The 23,728-nt window shown below is 38.7% G+C and overlaps 1 non-coding gene across 1 annotated transcript; it reads right to left on the bottom strand.

Moving 5' to 3' along the window:
* Positions 1-10,753: 10,753 nt before the first annotated feature.
* Positions 10,754-10,857, bottom strand: LOC130938124 (small nucleolar RNA R71). Its single transcript, XR_009069302.1, has one exon. It is a non-coding gene; the product is annotated as a small nucleolar RNA R71 (small nucleolar RNA).
* Between the last annotated feature and the right edge of the window lie 12,871 nt (positions 10,858-23,728).

The raw sequence follows: 23,728 nt of genomic DNA, 5'->3' as shown, positions 1-23,728 counted from the left end.
GAAAGAATCAAGGTTCAATGAACTCAAAAGAATGCTTGCTATACAAGACTAGTTTGGTTAAGGATCACAAAGACTTTAACAGTAAAAGCACAAATAACCTTGACAATAAAGAAAATAGAGTACAAAGAATGAAAGGCTAGGCATCAATGACATAATTTGGATATGTGTCTGTGGTGATTGATGTTAAGAGACTTACTTGGGCTAGTAAATCCGAGGGGTGCTTCATCACCCGGTAACTTGAGTTAACTAACTCGGGATTATCGATTGAAAACCCACAATCAAGAGTAGCTCTATAACAGAACATTTAGCAACCCAAAGAGGTGCTGGACACCACTATCCAAACAAAATTTCAATGTTATATGCCTGTGACTGAATGTGTTAAGGAAAGAGGCTTGAGTTAGTAAATCTTTAAGAGTGTCTCAACACTTAACAACTTGAACCAACTGGTTTGGGATTGTTGATTGAAAGCTTATGCTAAAGAGCCGCCTTAAGACAAGATTTCGAGCTCATTTGAAATGAAAAAAAAAAAAAAAGAGAAGCATCAAGGAAAGAATGGTTCAAGGGTCATGTGCTGAGGTATAAAAGAAGTCTAGTGAAGTTAACCAATTTAGTATTGAAGCAAGCATTTTAATTGAAAAAGTGGAATAGTTGTGTTCAATTACAATAAATTAATGACCACACAAGTGAGGATGACATGCTCAATGAAAAATTACTCTCTGGAAGAACATTCAAGTCTTACATCTTAGATTCTTGTGACAAAGTCCTTTATATTTTGCTTGAGGACAAGCAATACTTTAAGTTTGGTGTTGTGATGCAATTGCATATTTGTTATATTAGCTAGTTAGTTTAGTTGATTTTAGATTGATTTCACTCATTTTCTCTAAATAAACAAGTCCTTTTATGAGTTTGTTTTCATGCATGAGAATACTAAGGAACATGTTGATTCTAGCCAAATTCATGCAAATGATTTAAAGAATATATATATGAATGAGTATGAATGAATCTCATGGAATTTGTGCATGAATTGGTAAGACTTTGAAGCTATTTCCTTTGTTGATGATAGGTGATGAAACAAGGAAGCATGGAAGCAAGAAGGATGCAAGCTGGGCAAGAAGGAGTTGGCGTTGCCAACTTGGAGATAGTGGGCGTTTTTATGGATAACGCGAGGCAGCCATGCAAGAAGAAGTGGCGTTGCCAACTTGGAAGAGGGCTGCGTTATTGAAGGCAACGCCAGGCAACCAAGAAGCAAAGTTGGCGTTGCCAACTTGAGGAATGTGGTGCGTTGTTGAGCATAACGCCAGGCAGCCTTGGAAGAGAAGTTGGCGTTGCCAACTTGAAGAATAGGCTGAGTTGTTGAAGGCAACGCCCACACAAGCAAGGAACTTGGCCCTGGAGGAAGAGCTGGCGTTGCCAACTCTAGAACCACGTTGCCAACGCCCACACAAGGTACTTGGCCCTGGAGGAGGAGCTGGCGTTGCCAACTCTAGAACCACGTTGCCAACGCCCACACAAGGAATCTTGGGGAGCTAATTTGGAGCCTCGAGCACGTTGCCAGCCTAGAGATGAGGGGCGTGTTTGAGGACAACGCAGGCTAACAACGCCACACAATCAAGCTTGGTCCTGGAAGAAAAGGAGCTGGCGTTGCCAACTCAAGATGGGCGTTGCCAACGCCACACAACCAAGCAACAAAATGGAGCCTTGAAGAGAAGCTCGAGGGCGTTGCCAACGCCAAGAACCATAGGCGTTATTCAAGCCAACGCCACACCAGAATGCTTGGCTAGGCACCAAGTCTTGGTGCCAACCAAGCTACCAACGCCCACAAGCCTTGCCAACCAAGTTGCTAACGCCAGGGAGAGGCACCATTCACGTTGCTAACGCCAGGGAGAGGCACCATTCAAGTTGCCAACGCCAGGAAAGGCACCATGCACGTTGCCAACGCCCATTAGCCTTGCTATGCACGTTGCCAACGCCAGAAAGCAAACATGGAGCCTTGAGAAAGGCTCGAGCACGTTGCCAACGTGCTGAAGAGAAGGAGTGTTCATCAACAACGCCAGGAAATTGTGATGCACGTTGCTAACTTGGAATATATGGGGCGTTATCCACAACAACTCCAACAAGGCAGCCTGACCATGTCCTCTTCAATGGAAGATATCTTGAGCTACAGAGATCCAAATTGAGTGCTTCCAGTTGCATTGGAAAGCTGACATTCAGAGCTTTCCAACCATATATAATAGTCTATGGTGGAGCACAAAATTGAAGCCAAACCAGAGTCATCTTTAAGCCCTAAAAACAAGAACATGAAGTGAAATTTAAGAAGGCTAGAGATTAGCCTTGGAGTGTGGCACGAGCACGTTGCCAACGTGCTGGATAGGGGGCGTGTTTTGCAACAACGCCAGCCCCAAGCCCCTGCCTTGGGAGGCTAGGCACGAGCACGTTGCCAACTTGGGAATGAGGGTGCGTTTTTGGCAACAACTTGGCAGCTTGACCTTACCTTCTTTGAGGAACCATAACTTGAGCTAGGAAAGTCCAATTGAGGTGATTCCAGTGGCATTAGAAAATAGACATCAAGAGCTTTCCAATGATGTATAATAGTTCATATTGAGGCTGAAGGTTGACACTCAAATTCTGGGCTACATTTAGCATGAAAGTAGAGCCAAGAAGAGGAAAAGCAAGTTGTTGGCAACAACTTGGGCTAGCAACGCCCAAGTCTCATACTTCACTTCCAGGAAAATGTCTTGCACGTTGCCAACGTGCATTTGGCCTGGAGTTAGTGCCAATAACGCCAAGCCAATGGGCCAGAAGCATGATGAATGAACTCTTCCTTTCCAAGTCTAGCAACACTTCCAATTGAGCCAAGAATTCAACAAAGAGGAAGCCCATATTGCTAACCCAATTCAAGATCTTTGAAAGAGTTTTGGGACTAGTATAAATAGAGATTGAGTTTGTACTTGTAGGGGACTTTTTTGAATACTTTTTAACACTTAGAATTTTTATACACTTTTAGCACTTTTACTTGGCTTTTGTTAGAACTTCCGGGTACTCTCCCGGAAAGCTCATCTTTGGTTTTCTATTGGAATTGTTCTTCTTCATCTTCAAGTTTTAAGAACTTCATTCTTCTTCTTCTTCTTCCTTTACACTTAGTTTAATTCTTGTTTATGGCAACTGTTGTTGAAATTGGAGCAATGACTCACTAAACCCCACTTTCATTAGGGGGAGGAGCTCTGTTTGTTGGAATGAATTGGTGAACCCATCTTCTCCTCCTCAATTCTAGTGGTTGATCTAAAGAGGGAACTCTTGCTCTTCATAGATTCAACCACCATCGAGAGAGGGGTTAATCTACATGAATTATGTGGTGAATTTGAGGAATGAGCCACATAATTCAGTTTAGAGTTCATCCTTTCATGATTTCTTTAATCAATATACCTTGGTTAGTATGTGAGATGTAACTCTCCTTGGTTGAGATTATAGGAATTGTGTGGCTGGATTAGATTTGAGCTTCATCTCTTCTCATGAACAATTAGATCACGAGAGTGGCAATTGGTTATGTTGAGAGAGATTGAATCACCAAGAGATTGGGATTCAATCACCCACTTGCCATGGATCTATACCCATGTTTGAGGAAGATTTGACTAACATCAATTTATGAAAACTAGCATCTCTGATCCCTAATGATCCTCTCTATCATTAATTCTCATTTCTCTTGTTCTTAGTGTTTGAAAACCCATTGCCCAACTCCCTTCTACATTCTGTCTATTTACTACTCTTGTTATTTACATTCTGTTCATTTACTTCTTGCCATTTACTCTTATGTTCTTTAAATTTCTGCAACCTTTAATTCCTTGCAATTTATCTTTGATGTCATTTAAGTTTCTTGCACTTTAAGTTTCCGTCATTTACTTGCACTTTAATTCTATCTTCTAGTTCTTTACATTCTTTGCCATTTAAATTCTTGCAATTATGTTCAAAAATCAAAATGATCATGAAATCAAACTATGTTTGCTTGACTAAATCTACCATTTAACTAAAGTTGCTTAATCTACCAATCCTCGTGGGATCGACCTCACTCCTAGTGAGTCTTATTACTTGATACGACCCGGTATACTTGCCGGTTATACGTGAAATTCAAATTTTTTACGTATCAGTCCTCCATTAGAAACTTGGAGGCACAAGTGGGTCAGCTGAGTAAGAAAATCACTGAAACTCCTCCTAGTACTCTCACAAGCAATACAAAAGAGAATCCAAAAAGAGAGTGCAAGGCCATTGATATTATCAAAATGGCCGAATCTAAAGAGGAAGGGGAGGACGTGAATCCCAATGAGGAAGACCTCATGGGACGTCCTCCAGACAGAAAGGAATTCCCTATTGAGGACCTAAAAGAATCTGAGGCTCATATAGAGACCATATAGATTCCATTAAACTTCCTTCTGCCATTCATGAGCTCAGAGAACTATTATTCCTCTGAAGAGGATGAAGATGTAACTGAAGAGCAAGTTGCTCAATATCTAGGAGCCATCATGAAGCTGAATGCCAAGTTGTTTGGTAATGAGACTTGGAAAGATGAACCTCCCTTGCTCATTAGTGAACTAAATATATGGGTTCAGCAAACTTTACCTCAAAAGAAAAAAGATCTTGGTAAATTCTTAATACCCTATACCATAGGCACCATGAGCTTTGAGAAGGCTCTGTGTGACCTGGGGTCAGGTATAAATCTTATGCCACTCTCTGTAATGCTGAAACTGGGGATCTTTGAGGTACAAGCTGCAAGAATCTCATTAGAGATGGCAGACAAGTCAATAAAACAAGCTTATAGATTGGTAGAGGACATGTTAGTGAAGGTTAAAGGCCTTTACATCCCTATTTATTTCATAATCCTAGACACTGGGAAGGATGAGGATGAATGCATCATCGTTGGAAGACCCTTCCTAGCCACAGCAGGAGTTGTAATTGATGTTGACAGAGGAGAGCTAGTCCTTCAATTGAATGGGGACTACCTTGTGTTTAAAGCTCAAGGATCTTCCTCTGCAACCATGGAGAGGAAGCATGAAAAGCTTCTCTCAAAACAGAGTCAAACAAAGCCCCCACAATCAAACTCTAAGTTTTGTGTTAGGAGGCCACAACCAAACTCTAAGTTTGGTGTTGAACCCCCACATTCAAACTCTAAGTTTGGTGTTGGGAGGTCCCAACAATGCTCTGAACATCTGTGAAGCTCCATGAGTGCTCACTGTCAAGCTATTAACATTAAAGAAGCTCTTATTGGGAGGCAACTCAATTTTTGTTTATCTATATTTCTATTGTTCTTTTATGTTTTATTAAGTTTATGATCATGTGGAGTCACAAAACAATTGTAAAAATTAAAAACAAAATAAAAAATAGCAGAAGAAAAAGGACACCCTAGAGGAAGAGCTGTCTGGCGTTTAAACGCCAGAAACAAGCACCAAGCTGGCATTTAACGCCAGAAACAAGCTGCATTTGGGCGTTTAACACCAGAAACAAGCATCAGTCGGGCGTTAAATGCCAGAATTGCATACAGAGGGCGTTTTACACGCCTAAAAGGTGCAGGGAAGAGAAATCCTTGACACCTCAAGATCTGTGAACCCCACAGGATCACCTCAGGATCTGTGGACCCCACAGGATCCCCACCTACCCTACTTCTCTCTTCTTCACACAATCCAACAACACTATACCCTTCACCAATCACCTCAATCTCTCTTCCCCATTACCCCTTCACCAATCACATCCATCCACTCTTCCCCACAAACCCCACCTACCTACAAATTCAAAATCTCTTTCCCACCCAAACCCACCCTAAATGACCAAACCCAAACCCCTCTCCCTCCACTATATAAACCCCTCCATCCTTCTTCATTTTCACACAACACTACCCTCTCTTCTCCCCCTTGGCCAAAACCCACACCTCTCTCCCTCTCCTCCATATCTTCTTTTTCTCCATCTATTCTTTCTTTTTTTGCTCGAGGACAAGCAACATTCTAAGTTTGGTGTGGTAAAAGCATAGCTTTTTTGTTTTTTCATAACCATTGATGGCACCTAAGGCCAGAGAAACCTCAAGAAAGAGGAAAGGGAAGGCAATTGCTTCCATCTCTAAGTCATGGGAGATGGAGAGATTCATCTCAAAAGCCCATCAAGACCACTTCTATGAAGTTGTGGCCAAGAAAAAGATGATCCCTGAGGTCCCTTTTAAGTTCAAAAAGGGTGAATATCCGGAGATCCGATAAGAGATTAGAAGAAGAGGATGGGAAGTTCTTTCCAATCCCATTCAACAAGCTGGAATCTTAACAGTTCAAGAGTTCTATGCAAACACATGGATCACTAGGAACCATGATCAAAGCATGAACCCAAACCCAAGGAATTGGCTTACAATGGTTCGGAAGAAATGCTTAGATTTCAGTCCGGAGAACGTAAGGTTGGCGTTCAACTTGCCTATGATGCAAGAAGACGCACGCCCCTACACTAGAAGGGTCAACTTTGATCAAAGATTAGACCAAGTCCTCATGGACATATGTGTGGAAGGAGCTCAATGGAAAAGAGACTCAAAAGGCAAGTCGGTTCAATTGAGAAGATTGGACCTTAAGCTTGTGGCTAGAGGATGGTTGGAGTTCATCCAACGCTCCATCATCCCCACTATCAACCGATCCAAAGTAACTGTGGATCGGGCCATCATGATCCATAGCATCATGATTGGAGATGAAGTAGAAGTTCATGAAGTCATCTCTCTAGAACTCTACAAAGTAGCCAAAAAGCCCTCTACCTTGGCAAGGCTAGCTTTTCCTCATCTCATTTGCCATCTATGTAACTTAGCTGGAGTTGTCATAGAAGGAGACATCCTCATTGAAGAGGACAAGCCCATCACTAAAAAGAGGATGGAGCAAACAAGAGAGCCCATTCATGGATCTCAAGAGACACATGAGGAAGCTCATCATCAAGAAATCCCTGAGATGCCTTAAGGGATGCATTTTCCTCCAAACAGCTATTGGGAATAAATCAACACTTCTCTAGAAGGATTGAATCATAACATTGACCAGTTAAGGGTGGAACACCAAGAGCACTCTGATGAGCGGATAATTTATACACTTTTTGGCATTATTTTTAGGTAGTTTTTAGTAGGATCTAGCTACTTTTAGGGATGTTTTTATTAGTTTTTATGCAAAATTCACATTTTTGGACTTTACTATGAGTTTGTGTGTTTTTCTGTGATTTCACGTATTTTCTGGCTGAAAATGAGGAACCTGAGCAAAAATCTGATTCAGGCTAAAAAAGGACTACTGATGTTGTTGGATTCTGACCTTCCTGCACTCGAAATGGATTTTCTGGAGCTACAAAACTTCAAATGGCGCGCTCTCAACTTTGTTGGAAAGTAGACATCCATGGATTTCCAGAAATATATGATAGTCTACACTTTATTCAAGTTTAGATGACGCAAACTGGCGTTCAATGCCAGTTCCATGCTGCATTTTGGAGTAAAACGCCAGAAACACGTCACAAACCAGAGTTAAACGCCACACAGACGTTACAACTTGGCGTTTAACCCCAAGAGAAGCCTCTGCACGTGTAAAGCTCAAGCTCAGCCTAAGCACACACCAAAGTGGGCCCCGAAAGTGGATTTCTGCACTTAGACTTATTTTTGTAAACACTAGTGGCTAGTCTAGTATAAATAGAACTTTTTACTTCTGTATTAGACATCTTGAGCTTTCCTTAGATCATTTTTGGGAGACTATTGATCATGTTTGGAGGCTGGCCATTCGGCCATGCCTGAACCATTATCACCTATGTATTTTCAACGGTGGAGTTTCTACACACCATAGATTAAGGTGTGGAGCTCTGCTGTACCTCGAGTATTAATGCAATTACTACTGTTCTTCTATTCAATTCACGTTTATTCTTATTTTAAGATATTCATTCGCACTTTAACCTGATGAATGTGATGATCCGTGACACTCATCACCATTCTCAACCTATGAGCCCGTGCCTGACAACCACCTCTATTCTAGTTTCGATTGAATGAGTATCTCTTGGATTCCTTAATCAGAGTCTTCGTGGTATAAGCTAGAATCCATTGGCAGCATTCTTGAGAATCCAGAAAGTCTAAACCTTGTCTGTGGTATTCTGAGTAGGATTCAGGGATTGAATGACTGTGACGAGCTTCAAACTCGCGAGTGTTGGGCGTAGTGACAAACGCAAAAGAATCACTGGATTCTATTCGACATGATCGAGAACCGACAGATGATTAGCCGTGCTGTAACAGAGCATTTGGACCATTTTCACTGAGAGAGTGGGAAGTAGCCATTGACAACGGTGACGCCCTACATACATCTTGCCATGGAAGGGAGTAAGAATGATTGGATGGAAGCAGTAGGAAAGCAGAGATTCAGAAGGAACACAGTATCTCTATGCACTTATCTGAAATTCTCACCAATGATTTACATAAGTATCTCTATCTCTATTCTATGCTTTATTTGTCTTATTATTCGAAAACCTTTATAACCATTTAAATCCGCCTGACTGAGATTTACAAGATGACCATAGCTTGCTTCATACCAACAATCTCCGTGGGATCGACCCTTACTCACGTAAGGTATTACTTGGACGACCCAGTGCACTTGCTGGTTAGTTATGCGAAGTTATGACAAAGTGTGATTCACGTTTGAAAGCTCCAAGTCTATTGGCGCCAATGTTGATGATCACAATTTCGTGCACCAAGTTTTTGGCGCCGTTGCCGGGGATTGTTTGAGTTTGGACAACTGATGGTTCATCTTGTTGCTCAGATTAAGCAATTTTCTTTTCAAAAAATTTTTTCTTCTTTTTTCATTTTTTCTAAAAAAAATTATTTTCAAAAAATCCAAAAAAATTATAAAATCATAAAAACCAAAAATATTCTGTGTTTCTTGTTTGAAATCTAGTGTCAATTTTAATGTTTGGTGTCAATTGCATGTTTTAAAAACTTTTCCATTTTTCGAAAGCTCATGCATGATGTTCTTCATGATCTTCAAGTTGTTCTTGGTAAGTCTTCTTATTTGATCTTTATATTTTCTTGTTTTGTTCTTTTGTTGTTTTTCATATGCATTTTTGCATTCATAGTGTCTTAGCATTGAAAATTTCTAAGTTTGGTGTCTTGCATGTTTTTCTTGTCTTGAAAATTTTTCAAAAATAAATCTTAATGTTCATCATGATCTTCAAAGTGTTCTTGGTGTTTATCTTGACATTCAAAGTGTTCTTGCATGCATCATTGGTTTTGATCCAAAATTTTCATGTTTTGGGTCATATTTGTGTTTTTCTCTCTCCTCATTAAAAATTCAAAAATAAAAAATATCTTTTCCTTATTTTACTCATAATTTTCGAAATCTTTGGGTTGACTTAGTCAAAAATTTTTTAAAATAAGTTGTTTCTTGTTAGTCAAGTCAATATTTCAATTTTAAAAATCAAATCTTTTTTATTTTTCTTATTATTTTTCGAAAATTTTAAAAAGTAATTTCGAAATCTCTTTCTTAATTTTATTTCATAATTTTCGAAAACTTTACTAACAATTAATGTGATTTATTCAAAAATTTGAAGTTTGTTACTTTCTTGTTAAGAAAGGTTCAATCTTTAAATTCTAGAATCATATCTTTTAGTTTCTTATTAGTCAAGTAATCAATTTTAATTTTAAAAATCAAATCTTTTTAATTTCCTTTTCAAATATTTTTTCAAAATAAATTTCAATCATATCTTTTCAATCATATCTTTTTCAAATTTTCATTTCAAAAATCTTTTCTAACTTCCTGTCTTTTCAAAATTGATTTTCAAATCTCTTTCAACTAACTAATTGATTTTTTGTTTGTTTTACTATTTCTTATCTTTTCAAAGCTACCTAACTACTTTTCTCTCTAATTTTCGAAAATTTCTCACTCTTTTTCAAAATTCTTTTAATTAACTAATTGTTTCAAATTTTAATTTTAAATTTTCTTCTCTTAATTTTCAAAAATCACTAACTTTTTTTTCAAAAACAATTTTCGAAAACTCGTCTCTCTCACCTCCTTCTATTTATTTATTCATTTACTAACTCTTCTCTTCATCTAAAAATTCAAACGCTCTCTTCTCCTCTGTGTTCAAATTTTTCTCTTCCTTCTTCTATTTTTTTCTTCCTCTACTCACATAAAGGAATCTCTCTAATGTGGTAAAGAGGATCCCTATTATTATTTTCTGTTCCCTTCTTTTTCATACGAGCAGGAGCAAGGACAAGAACATTCTTGTTGAAGCAGATCCTGAACCTGAAAGGACTTTGAAGAAGAAGCAAAGAGAAGCTAAAGCACAACAATCCAGAGAAAACCTTACAGAGAATCTCAAAAAAGAAAGAGACATGGACGAACCCAATAACAATGGTGGAGGCGCAAGGAGGATGCTTGGTGATTATACTACACCTACTTCCAATTTTTATGGATGAAGCATTTCAATCCCTACCATTGGAGCAAAAAATTTTGAGCTAAAGCCTCAACTAGTTGCTCTGATGCAACAGAACTGCAAGTTTCATAGACTTCCATCAGAAGATCCCTATCAGTTTTTAACTGAATTCTTGCAGATCTATGATACTGTTAAGACTAATAGAGTAGATCCTAAAGTCTACATGCTCATGCTTTTCCCTTTTGCTGTAAGAGATCGAGCTAGAACATGGTTGGACTTACAACCTAAAGATAGCCTGGACTCTTGGAATAAGCTGGTCACGGCCTTCTTGGCCATATTCTTTCCTCCTCAAAAGTTGAGCAAGCTTAGAATGGATGTTCAGACCTTCAAGCAAAAAGATGGTGAATCACTCTATGAAGCTTGGGAAAGATACAAGCAGTTGACCAAAAAGTGTCCTTCTGGCATGCTTTCAGAGTGGACCATTTTAGATATATTCTATGATGGTCTATCTGAGCTTTCTACGATGTCACTAGACCATTCTCCAGGTGGATCCATTCACCTAAAGAAAACGCCTACAGAAGCTCAAGAACTCATTGACATGGTTACAAATAACCAATTTATGTACACCACTGAGAGGAATCCTGTGAGTAATGGGACGCCTCAGAAAAGGGGAGTTCTTGAAATTGATGCTCTGGATGCCATATTGGCTCAGAACAAAATGTTAACTCAACAAGTCAACATGATTTCTCAGAGTCTGAATGGATGGCAAAATGCATCCAACAGTACTAAAGAGGTGAATTACATTTGTGAACCTTATGGAAACACCTATAATTCCTCATGGAGAAATCATCCAAATTTCTCATGGAAGGATCAACAAAAGCCCCAACAAGGCTTTAATAATGGTGGAAGAAACAGGTTTAGTAATAGCAAGCCTTTTCCATCGTCTTCTCAGCAACAGACAGAGAATTCTCGGTAGAGCCCCTCTAGCTTAGCAAACATAGTCTCTGATCTATCTAAGGCCACTTTAAGTTTCATGAGTAAAACAAGGTCCTCCATTAGAAATTTGGAGGTACAGGTGGGTCAGCTAAGTAAGAAAATCACTGAAACCCCTCCTAGTACTCTCCCAAGCAATACAGAGGAGAATCCAAAAGGAGAGTGCAAGGCCATTGATATAATCAATATGGACGAATGCACAAAGGAGGAGAAGGACGTAAATCCCAGTGAGGAAGACCTCCTGGGATGTCCTCTGAATAAAAAGGAATTCCAAACTGAGGAACCTAAGGAATCTGAGGCTCACCTAGAGACCATAGAGATTCCATTGAACCTCCTTTTACCATTCATGAGCTCTGAGAACTATTCTTCCTCTGAAGAGGATGAAGATGTAACTGAAGAGCAAGTTGCTCAATATCTAGGAGCCATCATGAAGCTGAATGCCAAGTTGTTTGGTAATGAGACTTGGAAAGGCGAACCTCCCTTGCTCATTAGTGAACTAGATACATGGGTTCAGCAAACTCTACCTTAAAAGAAATAAGATCCTGCTAAATTCTTAATATCCTGTACCATAGGCACCATGACCTTTGAGAAGGCTCTATGTGACCTGGGGTCAGGTATAAATCTTATGCCACTATCTGTAATGGAGAAACTGGGGATCTTTGAGGTACAAGCTGCAAGAATCTCATTAGAGATGGCAGACAAGTCAATAAAACAAGCTTATGGATTGGTAGAGGATGTGTTGGTAAAGGTTAAAGGCCTTACATCCCTACTGATTTCATAATCTTAGACACTGGGAAGGATGAGAATGAATCCATCATTCTTGGAAGACCCTTCCTAGCCACAGCAAAAACTGTGATTGATGTTGACAGAGGTGAACTAGTCCTTCAATTGAATGGGGACTACCTTGTGTTTAAAGCTCAAGGTTATCCTTCTGTAAACATGGAAAAGAGGCACGATAAGCTTCTCTCAATACAGAGTCAAACAAAGCCCCCACAATCAAACTCTAAGTTTGGTATTAGGAGGCCATAACCAAACTCTAAGTTTGGCATTGAACCCTCACATTCAAACTCTAAGTTTGGTGTTGGGAGGTCCCAACAATGCTTTGAACATCTGTGAAGCTCCTTGAGAGTTCACTGTCAAGCTATTGACATTAAAGGAGCGCTTATTGGGAGGCAACCCAATTTTTATTTATCTATATTTCTATTGTTCTTTTATGTTTATTAAGCTTATGATCATGTGGAGTCACAAAACAATTGGAAAAATTAAAAACAGAATAAAAAACAGCAGAAGAAACAACACACCCTGGAGGAAGAGCTTACTGGCGTTTAAACGCCAGTAAGGAGCATCTAGCTGGCGTTTAACGCCAGAACAGAGCATGAAGCTGGTGTTGAACACCAGAAACAAGTAGCAGTCTAGCGTTTAAACGCCAGGATTACACCCTGAGGAAAGCTGGCGTTAAACGCCAGAAACAAGCATGGAAGTGGCGTTCAACGCCAGATACATGTTGCAGAATGGCGTTGAACGCCCAAAACAAGCACAGAAGTGGCGTTTAACGCCAGAAACATGCTGCAGCCTGGCGTTAAACGCCAGGATTGTATACAAAAGGAATTTTACATGCCTAAAGGGTGCAGGGATGAGAAATCCTTGACGCCTCAGGATTTGTGGACCCACAGGATCCCCACCTACCTTCTCCCTCTCTCTCACACCTTTTCATAACACTCTTCCCCAAACATCATTCACCAATCACCTCAATCACTCTTCCCTATCACCTCTTCACCACTCACATCCATCCACTCTTCCCCATAAATCCCACCTAACTTCAAATTCAAAATCTCTTTCCCACCCAAACCCACCCTAAATGACCGAACCCTAACCCCTCTACCTCCACTATATAAACCCCTCCATCCTTCTTCATTTTCACACATCACTACCCTCTCTTCTCTCCCATGGCCGAATACACAACTCTCCCACTCCTTCATATCTTCTTCTTCTTCATCTATTCTTTCTTTTTTTGCTCGAGGACAAGCAACATTCTAAGTTTGGTGTGGTAAAAGCATAGGTTTTTTATTTTTCTATAACCATTTATGGCACCTAAGGCCAGAGAAACTTCTAGAAAGAGGAAAGGGAAGACAAAAGCTTCCACCTCCGAGTCATGGGAGATGGAGAGATTCATCTCAAAAGCCTATCAAGACCACTTCTATGAAGTTGTGGTCAAGAAGAAGGTGATCCCTGAGGTCCCTTTCATGCTCATGAAAAATGAGTATTCGGAGATCCGACATGAGATCCAAAGAAAAGGTTGGGAAGTTCTTACCAACCCCATTCAACAAGTCAGAATCTTAATGGTTCAAGAGTTCTATGCCAATGCATGGATCACTAGGAACAATGATCAAAGTATGAACCCGAATCCAAAGAACTATCTTACAATGGTTCGGGGGAAATGCTTAGATTTCAGTCCGGAGAATGTAAGGTTGGCGTTCAACTTGCCTATGATGTAAGAAGATGCACGCCCCTACACTAGAAGGGTCAACTTTGATCAAAGGTTGGACCAAGTCCTCATGGACATATGTGTGGAAAGAGCTCAATGGAAAAGAGACTCAAAAGGCAAGCCGGTTCAATTGAGAAGACTGGACCTTAAGCCTGTGGCTAGAGGATGGTTGGAGTTCATCCAACGCTCCATCATCCCCACTAGCAACTGATCCGAAGTAACTGTGGATCGGGCCATCATGATCCATAGCATCATGATTGGAGATAAAGTAGAAGTTCATGAAGTCATCTCTCTAGAACTCTACAAAGTAGCCGAAAAGCCCTCCACCTTGGCAAGGCTAGCTTTTCCTCATCTCATTTGCCATCTATGCTACTTAGCTGGATTTGTCATAGAAGGAGACATCCTCATTGAAGAGGACAAGCCCATCACTAAGAAGAGGATGGAGCAAACAAGAGAGCTCATTCATGGATCTCAAGAGACGCATGAGGAAGCTCATCATCAAGAAATCCCTGAGATGCCTCAAGGGATGCATTTTCCTCCAAACAACTATTGGGAACAACTCAACACTTCTCTAGAAGGATTGAGTCATAACATGAACCAATTAAGGGTGGAACACCAAGAGCACTCCATCATTCTCAATGAGATTAGAGAAGATCAAAGAGCTTTGAGGGAGGAGCAACAAAGGCAAGGAAGAGACATAGAGGAGCTCAAGAACACCATTGGTCCTTCAAGGAGAAGGTGCCACCATTACTAAGGTGGACTCATTCCTTAACTTTTTTGTTCTTATCTCTCTGTTTTTCGATTTTTGAACTTCATGTTTGTCTATGTTTGTGTCTTTATTACATGATCATTAGTGTCTAGTAACTATGTCTTAAGGCTATGAATAATTCCATGAATCTTTTGCCTTTCTTAAATGAAAAATGTTTTCAATACAAAAGAACAAGAAGTACATGAGTTTCAAATTCATCCTTGAAATTGGTTTAATTATATTGATGTGGTGACAATACTTTCTATTTTCTGAATGAATGCTTGAACAGTGCATATTTTTGATCTTGTTGTTTATGAATGTTAAAATTGTTGGCTCTTAAAAGAATGATGAAAAAGAAAAATGTTATTGATAATCTGAAAAATCATAAAATTGATTCTTGAAGCAAGAAAAAGCAGTGAATAACAAAAGCTTGCAAAAAAAATGGCAAAAAAAATTATAAAAGAAAAAGAAAAAGTCAGCAGAAAAAGCCAATAGCCCTTAAAACCAAAAGGCAAGGATAAAAAGGATCCAAGGCTTTGAGTATCAATGGATAGGAGGGCCCAAGGAAATAAAATCTAGGCCTAAGCGGCTAAATCAATCTGTCCCTAACCATGTGCTTGTGGCATGCAGGTCCAAGTGAAAAGCTTGAGACTGAGTGGTTAAAGTCGTGATCCAAAGCAAAAAGAGTGTGCTTAAGAGCTCTGGACACCTCTAACTGGGGACTTTAGCAAAGCTGAGTCACAATCTGAAAAGGTTCACCCAGTCATGTGTCTGTGGCATTTATGTATCCGGTGGTAATACTGGAAAACAAAGTGCTTAGGGCCATGACCAAGACTCATAAAAGTAGCTGTGTTCAAGAATCAACATACTTAACTAGGAGAATCAATAACACTATCTGAACTCTGAGTTCCTATGGATGCCAATCATTCTAAACTTCAAAGGATAAAGTGAGATACCAAAAGAAACAAAAAACTACAAGTCCCGCTCATCTAATTAGAACTAATTTTCATTGATATTTTGAGATTTATAGTATATTCTCTTCTTTTTATCCTATTTGATTTTCAGTTGCTTGGGGACAAGCAACAATTTATGTTTGGTGTTGTGATGAGCGAATAATTTATACACTTTTTGGCATTGTTTTTAGGTAGTTTTTAGTAGGATCTAGCTACTTTTAGGGATGTTTTTATTAGTTTTTATGCAAAATTCACATTTCTGGACTTTACTATGAGTTTGTGTGTTTTTCTGTGATTTTAGGTATTTTCTGGCTGAAATTGAGGAACCTGAGCAAAAATCTGATTCAGGTTGAAAAAGGACTGCTGATGCTGATGGATTTTGACCTCCCTGCACTCGAAATGAGTTTTCTGGAGCTACAGAACTCCAAATAGCGCACTCTCAACTGCTTTGGAAAGTAGACATCCAGAGCTTTCCCGCAATATATGATAGTCCATACTTTATTCAAGTTTAGATAACGCAAACTGGCGTTCAACGGAGGCAAGGAAGAGACATAGAGGAGCTCAAGAACACCATTGGTCCTTCAAAAAGAAGGCACCACCCTCACTAAGGTGGACTCATTCCTTAACTTCCTTGTTCTTATCTCTCTGTGTTTCAGTTTTATGCTATATGTTTGTCTATGTTTTTTGTCTCTACTACATGATCATTAGTATTTAGTAACTATGTCTTAAGGCTATGAATAATTTCATGAATCCTTCACCTTTCTTAAATGAAAAAATGTTCTTAATACAAAAGAACAAGAAGTACATGAGTTTCGAATTCATCCTTAAAATTAGTTTAATTATATTGATGTGGTGACAATACTTTTTGTTTTCTGAATGAATGCTTAAATAGTGCATATTTTTTATCTTGTTGTTTATGAATGTTAAAATTGTTGGCTCTTGAAAGAATGATGAACAAAGAGAAATGTTATTGATAATCTGAAAAATCATGAAATTGATTCTTGAAGCAAGAAAAAGTAGTGAAAAAGAAGAAGCTTGCGAAAAAAGAAAAAAAAAAGAAAAAAGCAAGCAGAAAAAGCCAATAGCCCTTAAAACCAAAAGGCAAGGGTAAAAAGGATCCAAGGCTTTGAGCATCAATAGATAGGAGGGCCCAAAGGAATAAAATCCTGGCCTAAGCGGCTAAATCAAGCTGTCCCTAACCATGTGCTTGTGTCATGAAGGTCCAAGTGAAAAGCTTGAGAATGAGTGGTTAAAGTCTTGATCCAAAGCAAAAAGAGTGTGCTTAAGAGCTCTGGACACCTCTAATTGGGGACTTTAGTAAAGCTGAGTCACAATCTGAAAAGGTTCACCCAGTCATGTGTCTGTGGCATTTATGTATTCGGTGGTAATACTGGAAAACAAAGTGCTTAGGGCCACGGCCAAGACTCATAAAAGTAGCAGTGTTCAAGAATCAAAATACTTAACTAGGAGAATCAATAATACTATCTGAACTCTGAGTTCCTATGGATGCCAATCATTCTAAACTTCTAAGGATAAAGTGAGATGCCAAAACTGTTCAGAAGCAAAAAGCTACAAGTCCCGCTTATCTAATTAGAACTAATATTCATTGATATTTTGAGATTTATAGTATATTTTCTTCTTTTTATCCTATTTTATTTTCAGTTGCTTGGGGACAAGGAACAAGTTTGGTGTTGTGATGAGCGGATAATTTATACGCTTTTTGGTATTATTTTTAGGTAGTTTTTAGTAAGATCTAGCTACTTTTAGGGATGTTTTTATTAGTTTTTATGAAAAATTCACATTTCTGGACTTTACTATGAGTTTGTGTGTTTTTCTGTGATTTCAGGTATTTTCTGGCTGAAATTGAGGGACCTGAGCAAAAATATGATAGGAAGCTGAAAAAGGACTACAGATGCTGTTGGATTCTGACCTCCCTGCACTCGAAATAGATTTTCTGGAGCTACAGAACTCTAAATGGCACGCTCTTAATTGCGTTGGAAAGTAGACATCCAGGGCTTTCCAGCAATATATAATAGTTCATATTTTATTCGAGCTTAGACGATGCAAACTGGTGTTCAACGCCAGTTCCATGCTGCATTCTGGAGTAAAACGCCAGAAACACGTCACAAACCAGAGTTAGAAGCCAAAAACACGTTACAACTTGGCGTTTAACCCCAAGAGAAGTCTCTGCACGTGTAAAGCTCAAGTTCAGCCCAAGCACACGCCAAAGTGGGCCATGGAAGTGGATTTCTGCACTTAGACTTATTTCTGTAAACCCTAGTAACTAGTTTAGTATAAGTAGGACTTTTTACTATTGTATTTGGGAGATCTTTTGGACGTTTAGTCCTTAGACCAAAGTCTTGGTTATCCTGGTTCCCTCTCTGGGGCCGGAACCAATGAACACCTTTATCACTTATGTATTTTGAACGGTGGAGTTTCTACACACCATAGATTAAGGGTGTAGAGCTCTGCTGTTCCTCGAGTATTAATGCAATTACTATTATTTTCTATTCAATTCACGCTTATTCTTATTCTAAGATATCTATTTGCACCCAAAAACCTGATGAATGTGATGATTATGTGACGCTCATCACCATTCTCACATATGAACGTGTGCCTGACAACCACTTTTGTTCTACATGCAAATAGGCTTGAATGAATATCTCTTGGATTCCTTAATCAGAATCTTTGTGGTATAAGCTAGAATTCATTGGCAGCATTCTTGAGAATCCGGAAAGTTTAAACCTTGTCTGTGGTATTCCGATTAGGATTCAGGGATTGAATGACTCTGACGAGCTTCAAACTCGCGACTGCAGGGCGTGGTGACAACGCAAAAGGATAGTAAATCCTATTCTTACATGATTGAGAACCGACAGATGATTAGCCGTGCGGTGATAGTGCACCTGGACCATTTTCACTGAGAGGACGGACGATAGCCATTGACAACGGTGATCCCCCAACATACAGCTTGCCATGGAAAGGAGTAAGAATGATTGGATGAAAGCAGTAGGAAAGCAGAGATTCAAAAGGAACACAGTATCTTCATGCACTTATCTGAAATTCCCACCAATGAATTACAAAAGTATCTCTATCTCTATTTTATGCTTTATTTATCTTTATATTCGAAAACCATTATAACCATTAGAATCCGCCTGACTGAGATTTACAAGATGACCATAGCTTGCTTCATACCAACAATCTCCGTGGGATCGACCCTTACTCACGTAAGGTTTATTACTTGGATGACCCAATGCACTTGCTGGTCAGTTATGCGAAGTTGTGAAGAATGTGTGTGAACCATAGTATTGTCCACCAAGTTTTTGGAGCCATTGCTAGGAATTATTCGAGTTGTGAAAAGTATGAGTCACAATTTTGCCTATCAATCATCATTCTTCTAACCGGGTGGCAAGCGATTTGAATTTTCACTGAAGCGTCCAAACAACTTTCTAGACCCAGTCAACTGAGCTCGACACCAATCCTTGCACTTCAATTTGGAGCATGCAACCATGTTAAACCTTGCTTGACAACTCCTACCGCTAACCATCTCCCTCATACTCTTAATGCCACAAAGAGCTCTAAGTTGACCATCCATCTCCAGTAGCCCATATTCAAGTGATAAAGTAAAGGTTAAGGATAAGAATTTTACCTATTTGAATGTTGTATTGGATGGTAATGGCTTTGAGAGATGTGTTTCCAATGATTGTGCAAGCTCCACTCCCTTGTGCTCTTCTTTGAATTCTTCCACCTCCTTACAAGCCTCTTCAACTTCAACCGCTTCCTCTTGGTAGCTTTCTTCCAATTCAATCTCTTCTTCGTTGCCTACCAAGGGCATGGGTGCTGTGCTTCTTCTTCTTTAATCTTCATCTCTTGATCAACCTTTGCAAAGTCTTCAACCATGATATGCCATGGAGGTTGTACACCCTCCTCAACATCAACATCAAACACCTTGGAAGGAGGCTTTATGACTTGAGGTTCCCATGGAGGTTCCACATCTCCTAAGTCTTCAACCACTTCTACTTCTTTGATAATTTTAGCTTTCTTCACTTGCTCTAATACAAAATCAGACTCCTCCTTGATGTCACTTAGTGTAGAGTTGTCTTCAATGATGGAGCTTTCCTTTTGTTCAACCTTCACTAGTTTGTCAACTACTTCATCTTCAAGGGTCTCTCCTACCTCCACCTTTTGGGCCTCCTCTTGCTTCTCTTGAAGTATGTGTGCGAATAACCAATCCATTACGTCCCTAAGACGATCTTCTGGGTCAGTAGCATCATTGGGATCATGTTGCTCTTGAATTGATGGATATGGGTATTCTTGCATGGAGAGTGGTGGTGCACTAAAGCATGAGGCTTGAATATTGGAGGTAGATGGTTGGTCCCTACGGGATATAAGATATTGGAGTTTAGAGGTGAGACCAATGAGAGTAGAGATAAGTGTGGAGGTTGGGGTAGATAGGAGGGTTCATGTGTTGGGAGAAAGGGCTCATAATACGGAGGTGGTTCTTTTTGATAAGGATATGGAGATGGTGTATATTGAGGTGGTGGTTCTAAGTATGGCTCATAAGGCTCTTGGTATGGTGGATAAGGATTAGGGTCATATGGGGGTGTTTGGTGGTAAGGGGCTTGTGAGTATGGTGGTTCAAAATTATGTTGAGGGGGGTTCATAGGCATATGGTAGTGGTTGTTGATAATGAAAAGAGTGCTCACCATAGCCATTATCTTGGTATGCTTCTTGGAATGGCTCTTGGTCATAGTATGTTGGTAGAGGTTGTTGCCAAGAGGGTTGATTAAATCCTTGTGGCTTCTACCATCTTTGATTGTCCCAACCTTGATGCATATTCTCATTGTAGTTTCCATTACCTATAACGTAATTTGAACTAAACTCATAGCCAGAGGGGTGAGAATTCATAGTAGCTAAAGAAAATAAAAACCAAAAACCAGTAAAAATAAGCAACTAAGTCCTAAACTAACAAAAACTAGCAAACAAGCAAAAAGCAAATATTCACAATAACCAATAATAAGGCACACGTTTGCAATTCCCCGGTAACGGTGCCATTTTGACAAACGGATTTTTGTGTGGTTTAGAATTCACAAATAAATTCTCATTGCAAGTATAGCTTCTAAACCAACTAAAATCCTTTCAATAAAGGAAAGTCAAGTAGTTGAGCCAACTTCTATTCACAAGTTCTAATCCTCTCCCTTGGGAAGGATTAGCGTTAGCAACTAGAGAGCTAGCCAACAACTTTCAGTTACTATTTAACTCTTGAGTTTTCCAACTCAAGGGTCTCTGATTGAGTGCAGAAGCTGGTGAATTAAAAATTTATTAAAATGGTTACGTTGCAAGTATAGTTCTTAAATCACCGAAAATATGCCTATCAATTTAGAAACATGTCACAGAAAGTTTAAATTAAAATTACTGGGAGTTTTAAGTCCCAGGTCGTCTTCCAACGAGTTGCAGAAAAGTGTGCTGTTTTATTAATCAGATATTCCAAAAAGTTGAGCTAAGTAAATTGGGATTTAAATTAAGAAATTTTAAATAATATAAATAAAAGCCTTGACTGGGAATTGATTGGTTAGAATCTCTATCATTGATGGAATGATTTTTAAGATTGATTTATAATTAATGGTTACTCTGTTTGGTTATCCTTTACTAGGTAAGGGAAAGTCAAACAAGTTAGAATGCCAGATCTGTTCACGAGTTACAACCCACTTAGTTCAAGGGGATTGGCGTTGGTGACAGGATAGCAATCCAACAATTAACCCAACTACAAATTTTTTCTTCAATCCTTCCAACTCAAGAGTTCCTTTTAATCAATTCCCCATCAAGTAATGAAACTACTCACGCATTTTAAATAAAGAATCCATGGAACATGAAAGGGAATTAAAAGAAGACATGATTATTGGAATTGAAATTAAATTAAAAAGAAATAATCCTTGCATTAATTAATCATAAAAGTATCTGAATGACAAAATTGAACATAACAAAGAACATGGAAGAATAAAACCGAGTTAAGAGAACAAACTAGAGTGATGAAGTCTTGATGAGGAAATAACTCTTCTCAATGTTCCAATGCTAAGACCAATTGAAAGTTAAAATTCTAAAAGCTATCAAGAGAAAACCTAAGAGAGTGAAAAACTAGATCTAAAAACTACTGAATGAATGTGTCTCCCTTGTTTCTGCATATTCTCCGACTCTAGTCTGCTGTTCTGGGATGAAAACTGGGCCGAAATAGGGTCCAAAATCGCTGGTTTCGGATTCTGCAGATTATGCAGATCGCGCATGTCACGCGATCACGTCGTCCATGCGGACGCGTCACTTGCGCTTTTCCTCTTCACGCGTTCGCGTCATCCAAGCTACCGCGTTGCTTGTGCTTTCCAATCCGCGCGGCTGCGCAAGCCATGCGACCGCGTCACTGCGATTTGCGCTCCTTCGCGCGGTCGTCTGAGCCATGCGACCACGTCATTTTTCGCTGGTTATCTCCTCAAATTCTTATGTTCCTTCCATTTTTGCTAGCTTCCTCTCCAATCTCCGTCTCATTCATGCCCTATAAAGCCTGAAACACTTGACACACATATTACGGCATCGAATGGAATAAAGGAGAATTAAAATTAAATAATTAAAGTCTCTAGGAAGCAATTTTCAAACATGTAATAAATTCAGGAAGGAAATCTAAATGCATGCTAAATTGATGAATAAGTGGGTAAGAATCATGACAAAACCACACAATTAAACACAATATAAACTATAAAATAGTGGTTTATCAACCTCCCTACACTTAAAAATTAGCATGTCCTCATGCTAAATTGAAGGAGATAAGGAAATAAGTATGAACATGCAGAAACTCATGAAATGCAATGCAATCCTACATATATAAATAAATGTAACTATATGATTATTGTCCACTTGATCAAAAGTAAATAAGCCCTTCAAAACAATTACAAATCAAATTCCACTAATTCTATCATCATATAATAAAACCGATAAAAGTGCAAGAAGATAGCTTATGAAGGCCGGAAACATGAAAATTCAAGCATTGAACCCTCACTGATAATGTATATACGCTCTAATCTCTAGTGTATAGGGTAATCACTCTATTCTTCTCTAGTCATGTTTCTAACTTTTTTTTTTCTCCTAACCAATCAACAATAGTTAATATACCAATGCAAACATCATGAGGTCTTTTCAGGGTTGTAATGGGACCAAGGTGCAGGTAAGGGTATATATATATATGGCTAAGTGAGCTTTATAAATTGAATCTTTAATTAACCTAAGCTCTCACCTAATATACATATTCTATATACTTTTAAATTCATGCCTAGCTACCCATAATTCCCTTTTTCAACCCATACTCATGTTTCAACCTTGTATTTTAATTCTATCATATGTGCATTGATCTTTGAATTCTGAATTTAACATTGGGGTAATTTTGTCCCCTTATTTATTTGTTTATCATTTTTTTGAATTGAAATAAATAAAGCTTATCAATGCACATAGATTTTTTATTCTTATAGTTTCACATGAATGGGTATCCAAATTTCCTTTAAATTTTCATGACACATTCCCTTAACAACTTTTGTTCCCACAATTTCCCATACTTAACTAGCACACACAATTCTATCTTAAGCTAACCAAAGATTCAATTTGGGATATGCAATTGTTTTTCAGCTTAAGGTTAGTAGTGTGGTAAAATATAGAACAAATGGGGTTTTAAAGGCTCAAAGTGGTTAACAAGGGTAATTGAAAAGGGTAGGCTTGATTTGGATAAGTGAGTTTAAACAAATAATGCCCTCAATCATGTGCAAGCATGTAAATATAATAAATATTGGACATATAAGAAAAAACAAAATATAGATTACAATCATAGAGAAGTAAACACACAAGAATAAAATAATTATGGTTAAATAATGTAACCATACATAAAGGCTCAAATCTTTCACAGGTTGTGTGTTCTTTAGCTCAAACATCATGTTCCAAATACAACTCAAGCAGATTTATCATAAAAATTTTGAAAAATTAGTGAAATTTTGTTCCAAAGATAGATTTTTAAAAGAAACTTATTGTCTTTTCAATCAAGTAGAACATGCATGCAACTATCCTAACCTATGCAATTTATTCTATTCTATAAAAGAAAGAAAAATATAACTAAAATATCCTAATTAT

This window comes from Arachis stenosperma, chromosome 6 (genome assembly GCF_014773155.1).
Source record: "Arachis stenosperma cultivar V10309 chromosome 6, arast.V10309.gnm1.PFL2, whole genome shotgun sequence".
Classification (NCBI taxonomy): Eukaryota; Viridiplantae; Streptophyta; class Magnoliopsida; order Fabales; family Fabaceae; genus Arachis; species Arachis stenosperma.
The sequence above is the reverse complement of the archived record's forward strand: the minus strand, read 5'-3'. Positions and strand labels throughout refer to the sequence as shown.